The following is a 12,332-nucleotide window of genomic DNA, read 5'->3' as shown; positions in this document are numbered from 1 at the left end:
CCTCCTGCACCAGAATCGATTCCAAATGGATTGAAGCCCTAAATGTAAGTCCAGATACCTTAGAATTTTACAGGAAGATTTAGGGGAAACACGAGGGCTCCTTGGGACAGCTCAAAACTTCCAAAGTAAGGCTGGATAAATGGGATTACATCAAACCGAATCAATCATTTGTCAGACTCAAAAGAGAAGAAAAATAAAGAGATATTGTAGCACATTTATTAGAGAGCAAACCTACAGATGAGAGCCTCAGCCAATGGTAAACCGTTAATCCTTTTTTAAACTAGGATGTTTATAGTGCCTTTACGTGAATATAAGAGTTTTCTGGTGGGGATTAGTAAGAAAACAACTAATACTAAGACAGAGATAGCATGTGAAAAGATTTGTAGATGGACAAAGGGAGAGATTAAGGCTGTGGTGTCTAGTTCAAAGCCTTGGCTTGGTGCCAGCTTTGTAAGGTATAGGTGCACAAAGGAAAGGGTACAACAGGACCGGTTATTAACAAAAGGCTCACATATGTCTGAAGCCTCAAAATAAGGACCCCAGTTTGTGTGGACCAGACAGCATCTAATATAAGGTTTTATTTAAAATAGCAAGCACAATTTTAGATTTTTGCAGAGTGGGATGGTGCATAGTCAGTCACAGGCAATGTGTGCTATGTCAGGTAATCCAATCTACTCTTTCATGTTACCCAGTAGCCAGGTTTCAACACAAATGAGTACAATGAGATTGTACAAATGAGACTGTGATTTTTCCCTCTCCTGAATCAAAATTCTGTCAAATGATTTCTGTCTTCCAGCTGTTTATGCAATATTTCTCATGATCTTTTCTACTACTTTGTCTTCATTATTGATGTTCATAGTAGTTTTTATTGTTGTCTTGTGTGTCTATGCCATTTTTAGGGCTTGAACTCAATGTTTAATTGTCTTCCTTGTACTTTTTGCTCATGGCTGATCACACTCTATCCTTTGACCCACATCCTCATATTCTCCTTCTTGCTGGACAATTGGAGATAAGTTTTCACATTTTTGTCTGTTTAGACTGACATTGAACCAAAATCTTCAGGTTTTAGCCTCCTGAGTTTCTAGGATTCTACACATGAGCCACTAACACCAAGCTTTGCTTTACTGTTATTTTAGTTATGTGGTAGAAGAAAGTGGAAACATATTTGTGTTAAATGTGCAATTTTCAAATACAAGTTGGAATCAACTTGATATAATGTAACAGTTATCAAATTTAACAGTTAAATCAATGAATAGTTCACATTCCCACAGAAATATAATTGAAAACAAAAGGCATAATTGTTTTCCTAAAACAAGTAATGGAACCATGAACTTCTCTCACCTAACAATTCATGTTTTCTATGAGTTTAATTAGCAGACTTCCAATCCTAAAAGTAAATATATTAATTTTATACCATAAGGAGCAAAGTGATTATAGTTAAGAATAGATATTTCATCAAAGCCAAAAGATAACTTTTCGAGCAGTCTCACTAAAAAGAAGTGTTACATATAGAAACTAATGGATATGATATAGCTTGATCATTACACAACATATAAATGAATGGGATTACCACTCCATACTTCATAAATGTGTAAAAAATAATTTTGTAGCTAGGGGCAAGTGGTTGATGCTTGTAATCCTAGTTACTAAGGAGTCTGAGGGCTGAGAATCATGGTTCAAAGCCAGCCTAGGCAGGAAAGTCTGCGAGACTTGTTTGTTTAATTTTTGTCAATCGTCAGGCTTGAACTCTGGGCCTGGGCACTGTCCCTACGCTCTACAGCTCAAGGTGAGCATTCTACCACTTGAGCCACAGCACCACTTCGGATTTCTGGTGGTTTTATCGGAGACAAGAGTCTCACAGACTTTCCTGCCCCAGCTGGCTTTGAACCGCAATCCTCAGATCTCAGCCTCCTGAGTAGCTAGGATTACAGCCGTGAGCCACTGGCGCAGGCTTCTTGAGACTATCTTCAATGAGCCACCAGAAAACTGGCAGTGGCTCAAGTGGTAGAGCACTAGCTTTGAGGTCAAGAACTGAGGGACAATGTCCAGGCCCAGATTTCAAGTCCCACGACCGACAAAAATTAAAAATAAACTGTTAAAAATAAAGACATATTTTGGCATAAATGTTAAAATATAATTCTAAAAATTTTTAAATCCTCACTAGATATAATAGTTTATATAAATGAGAAGTGTTTTCTGGTTTTGGTAACCATTGAGTCAATTGTGTAAGTCACAAATTTCTCAATCAACTCATATTTATGTATTTATATACTTATATGCCATAAGTATAATTAACTGATAATTGATAGGCAGTGCTGTTTTAGGAATCTCCCTTGGCTTTCTAACATTAACCTTCCTACCCTAAAATCAATATGCCCTCCAACCTTGTCAGAGATTTCATTGACAGTAAAATTACTCATCTCATAGGAGCAGAAAAGTATAAGCCATAATTATTGTTTGGAATAACTGTCACATTTACATGCATTTCACTTAGTTTAAGAACCATGCCAGTAATAGCAAAATGTCTTCTGAGCTTTTCAGTCTCTTAAGAGATGAAAATCTTTAATTATATATCTATTTTTTTCTGCCTAACATCCTATATATTAGGAAGATCTTTTTGTGTAACACTGTTTTCCTGACTAGAAGAATGGAACAAAGGCAATAATGAAAATAGCCAAGGAAAATACTTGGAAACAATTTAAAAAGCAATGGCCTGTATTCATCGGTTTCAATGAGAATATACAATAAATTATGTTTTTGTTATTTAAAGAGCAATAATTAAACTTTAATTAGCAGTGAAGAAGGGAACAGAAAACGGTGTTTGAAGACAGCTTGACTTTGAAAAATTCAACAAAAGCATAATGGATTTTTCTTGTTTTTCTATATAGTTGCCAAAATAATAGAGAGCAACACCCAAAGGCAGGAAAACACCTAAGCCAAAGCAGTAAACTTTTGTCTATAAAATAATTGTGAGTGTCTGACTCTTTCAAAGTCAGGATTGATAGGAGGAAATGTGTATTTGCTTTAGTGTGAACAATGAAAAATATAAAAATCCTTTATTAATATTTTACATATAATGACTAGGACTTCTCATGTTGGAGAAGAGGAAAGTTATGAAAAAGTTCAAAATTGTTTGACTATTCCCCAAGAGCATTCTTATTTATCACCTATGGCAACGGAAGTAGCCTTGGTTACTCTTAGTATCATGCTTGTTTATATTTAGAAGCATAATTTGTTGCTGGATTATAAGCTGCAATACCTTAAGTAGGAATAGAGTCATTTCCTGAGAGAGGAAAGTTGCTCTGTAAATAAACCTAAAATATCAAAGACATATCATAGTGGAAATTATTTTACAGCTATATCAAAATCTGTAGGTATAGATTTTGTTTCCCATTGTTCCAGGGGAACCATTTTTTTAAATTCTTTTTCACCATCTAATGATCCTATAAAATCCTATACCATCCTGGGATTGCTGTAACTTTACTGGATTCCCTAATTTCTGTTGGAAAGTTAGGAAAGATAGAAAATTGTGTTTCCGTTACTGTTTTACCTTATTTTTTATTACTTTAGAAATTGTATCTCAAAATGATATAAATTATCTTTATAATATTAGGAGACAGATTTCATGTCCATCTTCTAACCCTAGCCTTCTACAAAACTTTGGTACTTAGTGATCCCCAAATGTGAAAATAAATATAGGGAGCATCTTATTTAAATATTGTTGAGAATTTCAAGACTTCCTTTATGTAAGGCCCTTAGAAGTACAGCATACATGTGTACAAAGCCAGTGACAACAGGAAAATATCACTAAGTTTCCCCAAAAGGATCGATGAAGTCAATAGTTATCTTCCCACGCAGTTGAAAAAATGCTTCCAAAATAATTCAGTGCACCTACATTTGTGGAGTTATTTAAGTTATGGCTTCTTTGTTAGACATATTCTTTTCTTTTAAAAATTGTCAAATATTAGCTTTATAATAAATTTTGTCTAGTATGTCTTGGTTCAAAACAGAAATCTTGATACAGTTGATGTCACTTGGCTTTCTTACTTTCTCAGTTCAAAGCCAACCCAAGCAGGAAAGTCTGTCACATTCTTATCTGGAACTAAACACCTAAAACGCCAGAAGTGGAGTTTTGTCTCAAGCAGTAGAGTACTAGCTTTGGGGGAAGTTGGCCAGGGAAGACATTTGTTCAGGGACATGGTCCAGCGTCTGAGTTCAAGCTCCAGAACTAGAACAAACTAAACATACAAACAAGCAAAAAAAAAAAAAAAAAAAAAAACGCACGTATTTCTTAAGGACCATCCTTAAAACACTGGTTTGAGAACAGGCTCCTTTTGCTGATCATACTCACTCGATTCTGCTTTTTTGGAATACCAATTGCACTCCAGAATTCAGGATAAGACTAAAGGAATTAATAAGTGACTGCTGCAACAACAGAATCATCTCAGTAGTGAAATATCCATGCATAAGACAATTTAAAACCTCCAAGTCGTTGTTTCCTTACAATAGAACACTTTTAAAAGAACGTTATTTCCTTTTGTTCTATGCTGGCCTTCAAATAGCCCATTGTTTCCTTTTGTAATACTTTCAAGAAGAAGTTTACAGACAATTTTTATATGAATAAAGAACATACTCGAAAAAATTCAGGGACAGAGTTTCCTTCAAGCCTTGGATTCTTTTTTTTTTTCTAACAATGAATATATATTTTTATAGTGAAAATAATGTACAGATGGGTTACAATTACATGGATAAGATAATGAGTACATTTTTTATCAAGCATTGTAACCTACTCCTTGGTTTCCCCTTCCCATACCTTCTCATCCTCCCCTCTCCCACTCATTCAATCCCCCTCCCCCCACCAACAAAGTTGTAAAGTTCGTATTCGACATAAGGACTTGTACATCTCATTGTTGCAATGGGTCAACCTGTATCCATATTTAAATGATTTGTTTTTTTCCATTCCCCTCCACAAATCGTAATGACATCAAATACAGTGAAAGCAGGGGTTATCGTTATGCCGTGGGGAAGGGACATACAAAGCAACAAGGATATCATCTTATAAATGTGTTAGAAACAATCACATGAAAGAAAAAAAACATTCGAATACATATCTTAGGGTTCATTTCCCTAATATCTACTTATCTGACCTTTTCTGTTTGACTCAGACATATACTAGATATTGCAAATAAGGAAAACCATGGGACCTATGTTTCTTTGGGCATGGCTTACTTCATTTAATATAATTTTTTCCAAGTCTTTCCATTTCCTAACAAAAGGAGCAATGTCATTCTTTCTGATGGAGGCATAGGATTCCATTGTGTATATATACCACATTTTCTTGATCCATTCATCTACTGAGGGGCATCTGGGTTGGTTCCATACCTTAGCTATGGTAAACAAGGCTGCAATAAACATAGTTGTGCTGGTAACGCTCGTGTGGCCTTGTTTGTGAACATTTGGGTAAATGCCCAAAAGTGGGATTGGTGGATCATAGGGGAGCTCTATGTGGAGTCTTTTGAGGAACCTCCATACTACTTTCCAAAGTGGTTGAACAAGTTTACACTCACAGCAACAATGCAGTAAGGTTTCCTCTGCCACCTCCCCTCCAGCATCAGTTGTTATTACAGTTCTTGATTATAGCCATTCTAACTGGGGTGAGGTGATATCTCAATGTTGTTTTGATTTGAATTCCTTTTATGTTTAGGGAGGTTGAGCATTTCTTCATATGTCTTTGGAAATCCTTCTTTCCTCTTCAGAGAAGTTCCTCTTTAAGTATTTAGCCAACTTATTTATTGGGCAGTTGTTTCTTTGAAGATTTGTTTTTGGGGGATTTAATTTTTTGAGTTCCAGTTATGTTTTAGATATGAGACCATTGTCTGTGGTATGGCTAGTGATGATCCTCTCCCAGTCTGTGGGCTTTCAATTGATCTTGCTAGCTATGTCCTTTGCCAGGCAGAAGCTCTGCCATTTCATGAAATCCCATTTGTCCAAACTTTCTTTGATTTGTTGTGTTTCTAGGTCTCTATTAAGAAAATTTCGGCCTGGGCCAAGGAGACCTAGTGTTTCTCCTATTCCATCTTGTAATGTTTTCAGGGTGTCTGCTTTGACTCTGAGGTCTTTGATCCATTTGGAGTTGATTTTAGTACAGGGTGATATATAAGGATCTAGCTTATTTTTCTACAAGTATTTAACCAATTTTGACAGCACCACTTACTGAAGAGGATGTCTTTCTTCTATTCTATTTTTTAGCTCCCTTAATCAAAGTTTAGATGGCTATAGTTCTGCAGGTTCATTTCTGGGTTTTCAATTCTATTCCATTGGTCCTGAGGTCTGTTCTTGTGCCAGTACCAAGCTGTTTCGATTACTATGGCTTTGTAATTGAATTCAAATTTGGTATTCATATTCCTCCAGCACTGTTCTTTCTGTTAAGGATCATTTTAGACATTCAGGGTCTTTTATTGTTCCATATGAATTTTTGGATTGCCTTTTCTGTTTCCTTGAAGAATGAGGTTGGAATATTGATAGGTATCACATTGAATTTGTAGATAGCCTTGGAAAGTATTGCCATTTTCACGATGTTGATCTTTCCAATACAGGAGCATGGGAGTTTTTGCCACTTTCTAAGTTCTGTTTTGATTTCCTTTTTCAAGTTTTTAAAGTTTTCATCATAGAGGTCCTTCACTTCTTTGGTTAAGTTAATTCCTAGGTATTTTTTTTTGTGGGGTTATTCTGAATCGAGTTGCTTTCCTAATTTCAGCCAAACTTTTCTCATTGTTGGCATGCAGAAAAGCCATTGATTTTGGGGGGTTAAATTTATACCCTGCTACTTTGCTAAAATTTTGAATCAGCTTGAGTAATTTTGGAGTGGATTCTGTGGGATTCTTTAAATACAAGATCGTGTCATCTGCAAAGAGGGAGCGTTTTACTTCTTCTTTCCCTGTTTGCATCTATCTAATACTTGCATCTTGTCTTATTGCTGTAGCTAGGCATTCCAATACAAGTTTGAAGATAAATGGAGAGAGTGGACATCCTTGTCTGCTTCCTGAATTAAGTGGAAATGGCTTTAGTTTTTCACCATTAAGTATAATGCTGGCTGTAGGTTTGTCCTATATAGCCTTGATTTTGTTGAGGAATGTTCAATGGATTCCTAGTTTTTTACAGAACCTTCACATAAAGGGGTGTTGGATCTTGTCAAATGCTTTTATTGCATCTGTTGAGATAACCTTGTGGTTCTTATCCTTGTTCCTGTTGATGTGATGAATTATAGTAATTGATTTGTGTATATTGAACCAGTTTTGCATCCCGGAAATGAATCCTGTTTGATCGTGGTGTATGATTTTTTGGATGAATTGTTGAAGTTGATTGGCCAAAATTTTGTTGAGAAGTTATGCATCAATATTCATCAAAGAAATTGGTCTATAGTTCTCTTTCTTTGATGAGTCCCTTCCTGGTTTGGGATGAGGGTTTTGATGGCTTCAAAGAATGAGTTCAGTAGTGAACTTTCTCTTTCCATTTCATTGAAGAGTTGGAGGAGTATTGGTGTGAGCTCTGCTTTGAAAACCTTGTAGAATTCCGCTGTAAATCCATGTGGTTCTGGGCTTTTCTAAGAATGGAGGACTCTTACTGCTTTTTCTATTTCAATGCTTGATACGGGCCCCTTAAGATGTTTTAACTCATCTTGATTTAGTTTCGGCATCTGAGTATTTCCTAGGAAAAGGTCTATTTTTGCCAAGTTCTCAAATTTATTAGCATAAAGTTTTGAGAAGTATTCCCTTATAATGTTCTGAATCTTGGTTGTTTCTGTGGTGATGTGTCCTTTCTCCTCTCTGAGTTTATTTATTTGGGTGTGTTCTTTTCTTTTTCTATTAAGATTTGCTAAGGGTCTATCAATTTTGTTAATTTTTTCGAAGAACCAATTCTTTGTTTTGTGATTCTTTCTATGGATTTTTGGATTCTAATTCATGTAAGTCTGATTTAATTTTAATTATTTCTTTCCATCTACTGTATTGAGGTTTATCTTGCTGGTATTTTTCAAGGAGGCGCAGATGTCTAATTAAATTGTTGGTTTCAGATCCCTCCAATTTGTTGATGAAGGAACTCAGAGCTATAAACTTGCCTCTGAGTACTGACTTTGCTGTGTCCCAGAGGAGCTGATAATCTCTGTGTTCATTTTTGTTGAATATTATGAACATTTGAATTTCCTTTCTAATCTCTTCCACAACCCACTCGTGATTCAGCAGTGTATTCTTCAACCTCCATGTGATACAGGAATTTCTGTGGTGGCTTTTTTGTTGAATTCTAATTTTATTCCCTTGTGTTCTGAGAGAATGCAAGGTATAACTTCAATGTTTCTGAATTTGGACAATGGATTCTTTTCTTGTATAGCAAAAAGGAACACACGAATTAACTTCCACTTTGTCATTTCTCTATGTTCAATTCCTCTTTTGGGATCAGTTTCCAGCTGCAGTAACAGTTCCTTCCACTTACTTCCAATAACAATCTATTGCACTGCTCGAGGTAAAATGAATGTTTTCAGGCTTCATTGAACTAGCACAAAGACATTTTTGGACATGAGGTAACACGCCTTTCAGAGACAACTTAGTAAATACAAAATATAAAATTTAAATGGCTTATAAAAACATTATTCATGTACATATGACCATATAAGATAATGTTAAGTAAAATGAACCCCAAGATAGGGACACAACTTGTTTTTTCTTTCTTTATTGAAATGGTTTTTAAATGTATCTAAAATGTACTATATGATTTTTTCGTTTCTCCTTCATGTTCTTCCCCCATGATATAATTCCTGTTTTCACTGGATATGATGTTGATGCCCTAAATCTTGCAAATACATTTTTCTAGTGTGGGGAAACAAAGATTCAGGATGACATATTGTAACAATGATATGAACAAGACACTATGTAGAAAACAAACTTTACAACTTGGGGAGGGAAGGGGGAATTGGGTAGATAGGGAGGGAACCGATAACACAGTAAAAAAGAGGATGTAACAATAGGAAATGTACTCATTACCTTACTTATGTAACTGTAAGCCCTCTGTACACTATTTTTCCTATAAAAACATAAAAGAAAACATTATCCAGGAGTACATTAAGTTCAAATTTCATAAGTGCTCTTAAATTAAACTGGGAGAAGATTCTCAGAAAAGTTTATTTGTGTGTGTGTGTGTTGTGCATTATTTCCTATGTGTACACAAGTTTACAGTAGAAGAAACAATAGGAATAATAAGAGAAAGAAAATTTCTGTGTTTAAGTATAATGGTTCAATATACTATAGAAGACTCTGAAAATAAGACAACATTGAACCAATAAAGGCAAGGCCATTATGTAGATGCATGGGAGTGACATAGAGAAATAATTAATACTAAGAGGAACATGAACGTTGAGGCCACTCTCTTTCAACTTCCGTCTCTAAATCATGGTTGCTAATCACGCAAATTTGTAAAATGCATAATGGAAGAATTATTCTGGTTCCAAAGCAAGTTAGATATAAGAGCATGAACTTAACTGGAAAAAAGTCCATGGTGAGAAAGCAGGAATTATACTAGCAATGAACTGGTGGCCAAGATCTCATTTCTTTTTCTTTCTTTTATCTTTTTATCTTTTTTTGATGGTTGTGGCAGGGTTTGAAATCAGCCTGGGCAATATCTCTCCACTCTTAAGCTCAAGACTAGTGCTCTACCTCTTGAGCCACAGCCCCACTTCCAGTTTTCTGGTGGTTTATTGGAGATAAGTTTCTCAGAACCTTTCTTTCCTACTCCTACTGGATTTGAACTGCAAATCTCAGATCTCAACCTCCTGAGTAGCTAGAATTATAGGCATGAGCTCAAGTGAGGGAATACTAGTCATGAGCAAGATTGCTGAATGAAGTTGCTGAGGGTTTTGCATACAGACATACAAACATACACATATACACAGAGGCACATATATGTGCAAACACACCTGCACAAATGAAACAACTCTCAGAATATGGAGAAATGTTAGAAAACAATAGAAAATATATCCTGAGTAAGACTAGATCAAGTGATAATTTTTAATATTAGAAAGTCCTCAAGTGAAATTTCTTCAAAGAAGGTTGAGAATATTACCTACCTAGGGACCAAAGATAATAAGAAAGTCAAGTAATCTTTATTAAAGGGATTGGATCCATGGAAGAATGAATCAAAGACCCCTGCAGGTGCATCTGAAAATGTTCATGTCCTGTGTCAAATGATAGAACCACTTTGAAAATAGTACATAAAGAGTGAAAAATCAGTCTAATGGATAAGATCATAGGAGAAGTTCAGAATTGCTAGTCGGTATCTAGATTAAATAAACCACCAAACTATGGCAGGGCAATTTGATACAAGCCTGAAATTCTAGCACTCAGACTAAGACAGGAGATTAGAGAGGGGGATTACATAGTGATACCCACCCTGGACCAGGTAGTATAATTTTGTCTCAATGAAACAAGCCAAACAACAAGAAAGGAATACACAGTTGGAAGTTTGGGCTAATTTTGTCATTATGTTTTGAGAAGGCAAGTTTCCTATTGAAATGCAACTCACATATAATACTCAGTTGTGTTTTAAATGCTCTCTTCATTACACAACATTCCTAGATGCAAAATGGCTCATGATTCCCAATCAAAAATTTGAAAAAGTAAGCACCATTCTGTTGGATTTCAAAGAAATAATGAAGGATTACAAAAGTTTAAGCCTGGAAAAATACAAAGTTCATCTAATGTAAGACTCTGTAGACCTTGCTAAATTAGAATTTAGATTTAAAATAAATATTTTGGTTTTGTTTGTAAATTCATATTCTATAAGATACTACAAAATTCTTTTTAAATAGAGGTTTTAATTGACAAATTCACAAATGAATCTGGCATTTTATTTGCCTAAAATATTCTTTGAAGCGAGGTATAATTAGAACTTAGTTAATTGATAATTCCAACAGTTCATATATAAAATGATAGTGTGAATAATCTAGACAGAGTTGTCAACAAATGGATATATTAATTTATAAATTTAGAACAAGCAATTTTTTGAGGCTTCGGTGCATCCTGGTATGAAGAAAGTAATTGTGTGAGGTCTTGGTTCTTCTATCTGCTTGTAATACCGGAAGAAATTTCCTTAATTACATGCATCTGTATACAATGAGAAAAATGCTAGGGTTGGAGTTGGTTTTTATTTTTTGGTTTGTCCTCAGGTTTGAACTCTGGGCCTGGCCACTCTTTATGAGCCAGTTTGTGCTCAAGGCTCATGCCCTACCACTTCAACCTCAGTGCCACTTGAGTCTGGCTTTTCCTGAGAAGTTTATTGGAGATAAGAATCTAAGGAATCTTCCTGACTGGGTGGGCTTTGAACCATAATATTCTGATCTTAGCCTCCTGAATATCTATGATAGATAAAAAATATAAATAATATTTGCAAGTGTTCTGATTTCTAGAAATCAGAAAAATGTTGCAGCAAAGTTTAGTGTAGTGTACTTTCCACAATAGGAAGGGCATCATATTAGCACAAATGAAGTATTTTTTCACAATAGTGATAAGCTATTCATGATGTGAATTAAGGGATTTTTAAGGTGCACCTTACAAATTGGAAACTGTTGGGCTAGGAAGACTTTATGGCATAAAAGCTTGGGATTGATGGTCACAGAAATAATAGCTTACTCTGATGGACAAATGTTTACTCTTGAGGAATTAATTAATACACATACTTCGTAGTTATATCCTCCAGCAGAATGTGGCTATTTTTTTCTGTTGATTTCTCATTATGTAACACCCCATTAGAATCTGCAGCTATTGCAGAATTAAATAACATGCAAATAGGTACTGTTTTGAATTGCTCTGATATGGAATGTTCAGAATTTGAAAATGAGTAGTTAGTTTTTGTAAGAACTTTGAAGAACACATATATTCTGTCCTTTTAACAATTATTCAGTTTTAAAAGTTAGGAGTTGCCAGAGAATTAAACTGTTTTCTGTTTTACTATGAGACAATAGTAAACTTATAATTTTTTGAAAATTATGGCAGGTATATTGTGAAAATATTGCATATTTGGATAACATTCAAGTTGATGAACCTCTGATAAAAACAGGTATAATTAATTGAAATTAGATGCCAAACTGTTCATTTTTAAAAAGGTAATGCACATAGAATAATATTTACTGTAGCAATACAGTGAAAATATACTTTATGTAACTTATTTTTAGTTTAATTTTATTTTTAAGGAAATATATACAGGGGTTGGATTAATTGTAAGGTAGTGAATACATAACATGTCGAAATTTTACACACTACCTCATTTTTCTCACACTTTTCCTTTCC

This window comes from Dipodomys spectabilis, unplaced genomic scaffold (assembly GCF_019054845.1).
Source record: "Dipodomys spectabilis isolate Male_0828 unplaced genomic scaffold, ASM1905484v1 ptg000276l, whole genome shotgun sequence".
Lineage (NCBI taxonomy): Eukaryota > Metazoa > Chordata > Mammalia > Rodentia > Heteromyidae > Dipodomys > Dipodomys spectabilis.
Note: the sequence above shows the minus strand (reverse complement) of the source record.